At 41.3% G+C, this 2,451-nt stretch overlaps 1 pseudogene; it reads left to right on the top strand.

Moving 5' to 3' along the window:
- Positions 1–270: 270 nt before the first annotated feature.
- LOC107579637 (uncharacterized) lies at positions 271–2,365 on the top strand (annotated as a pseudogene).
- The last annotated feature ends 86 nt before the right edge of the window (positions 2,366–2,451 follow it).

The raw sequence follows: 2,451 nt of genomic DNA, 5'->3' as shown, positions 1-2,451 counted from the left end.
CATAATGCTGCAGTTTCAAAAGCCGGAAACGGGGAAATGGTTGCTTGCAGACGGCCCAAATAAGTAAAATCTACCTATGACTTCACTCACTGTATCCACTGTCAAGGTCTGTACAACAGAAAGACACTATGGAGACACATCCGAACATGCCCCCAGAACCCCAAAAATGAAAACCGCACAATTGGGCAGAAGAGAGTTCAGTCAATCAACAGCTTGACCCTTTCTCCACCAGTGGACGTTAGCAAAACTCTATGGACCATTGCTTGTGAGATGGTGAATGATGAAGTTTCGGATGTTGTCAGAAATCATCGATACATTCTTTTTTTAGGGGAGCAGATGTACAACAGGCTGAAGTCACATTCAGGAAGAAATTACTACATTAAGCAGAAAATGAGAGAAGTAGCAAAGTTACTCATCACTGCCAGATCACTGACACCCATTCATAATATGGTGGACTTCATCCAACCCTGCAACTTTCCTCACGTTATAAAAGCAGTAAGAGCAGTGGCAGGATTTAGTGAGGAGACAAACACCTACAAGATTCCATCACTGGCACTGAAGCTTGGACACAGCTTGGCGAAGATTGCCAACTCCGTGGAATGCAATGCACTGATGTCAGGACGCGACACGGCTGCAGAGTCTGCACGAAACTTCAGACGTTTGTATGAAAGCAAATGGAATGAGGCAGTGTCTGCAGCTGCACTGACTACTCTGGGTGAGGCTAAATGGAATAAGCCACAAGTCCTACCATTTACAGAGGATGTCAAAACACTGCACTCATTTTTGAACTCAAAACAGCAGGAGTATGTGGATGCCCTACAAGAAAAACCAAATGCCAAAAACTTTGCCAATCTTTGCAAAGTCATGCTAACACAGATCATTATTTTTAATAGACAAAGAGAGGGTGAAGTTTCCAGGATGAATATTCCATCTTACACGTCTAGAGACCAGGCACCAATGCACAGAGATATCGCTGTGGGACTCAAGTGACTTTGAGAAAAAGCTTTGTGGGTACTTCCAAAGGGTGGAAATACGTGGTAAGAGGGGTAAGAAGGTACCAGTGTTGCTGACCTCTAATATGGTTGTGGCCATGGATCTCCTTGTAAACATGAGAGAAAAGTGTCAAGTTCCTGTTGAAAACCAGCATTTGTTTGCTCGTCCAGGTGCTCATTATCGTGGTGGAGACTGCATTCGCCAGTATGCACAAGCCAGTGGAGCAAAGCATCCAGATGCCCTTTGCTCAACAAAGCTGCGTAAGCAAGTAGCTGCAATGTCCACAGTATTTAACCTAAAAGACAATGAGATGGATCAACTGCCCAACTTCCTTGGCCATGATATCAGAGTTCATTGGGAGTTCTACCGCCTCCCTGAAAGCACTCTACAGCTTGCAAAGATTAGTAAACTCCTTATTGCAATGAAAAAAGGGAAACTGCCCGAACTCCAGGGTAAAGGATTAGATGGTATAACAATAGATCCACAAGGTAAATATAATTGTGTAATATGCATTTTAACACAAACGTAATCATGATTAGTTGTATTTCACAATAATGTATATTCTGTAGAGTATTAGGAGTGGTGTCAATATTTCCTAAAATATCAAACATTGGCAGGTAATTTAATACAGAAGCAATGTACTAGAAGTTTAGCTTCACAGATTTTTGTAATAGGCCACATCGAGAGAAAATGAAGTAGAAATGGTGTGATAGTGGCATTAAACAGCTTTATGCTTTTGTCTTAATCAGATGAAATCGACAGTAAGCAACAGTTCCAGTGATGAGGCAGAACCACAAACTTCAAGCTGCAGAAATCAAGAGTTTGAGGATCATGTGAATAGTACATGTGTTTATTGCAATTCTATACATTATTATTCCTCCAGCTCTGCTTTTACTCCATTACTCTGGATAATTACGCTGGATAGGAAGTGTACATTTCAGCGATTGCATGTCGCTGTGCTGTACTTTAGATTGTTGCTCGTTTTTTCCACTATCAGCAGGCAACCTGCAAGACGAGGGACCTCAAGACGAGGGACTCGAAGTATCTTCAAAGAAAAAGGCCAACCAGGGTATAAGAAAATGTATAGTAACTCACTTGACTAAAGTCTTGGCCTCTGCTAATCTTTGTCTGCTTTTTAAGTTAAAGTCATAAGAATACCACATTTATTGTAAAGATACTGGAGTGCAATATTAAGAGAATTGACATAGCCTTGCAAAGTAGTGCAGTAAAGCATTGGCATGTTCTTATTATTCAGGTAAAGACTTGAATAATTGATTATTGAAATGCTTCATTATAGGCTCCCAGAAAGCACATGTGGGTAGACCTAAATCCCCCTCCATGGTAGACCTGGACGATGCCCATCTCAGACAAGGTACCCATGTTTTATTAGGAGAATAGTTTAGGACTTACTCGTCAACATGGTCCCAATATGTAGGTATGATTTAGACATCAGTGTGT

The sequence above is a fragment of the Sinocyclocheilus grahami genome, unplaced genomic scaffold (assembly GCF_001515645.1).
Source record: "Sinocyclocheilus grahami isolate Dianchi unplaced genomic scaffold, SAMN03320097.WGS_v1.1 scaffold18753.1, whole genome shotgun sequence".
NCBI lineage: Eukaryota > Metazoa > Chordata > Actinopteri > Cypriniformes > Cyprinidae > Sinocyclocheilus > Sinocyclocheilus grahami.
Note: the sequence above shows the minus strand (reverse complement) of the source record. Positions and strands in the feature narration are given on the sequence as shown.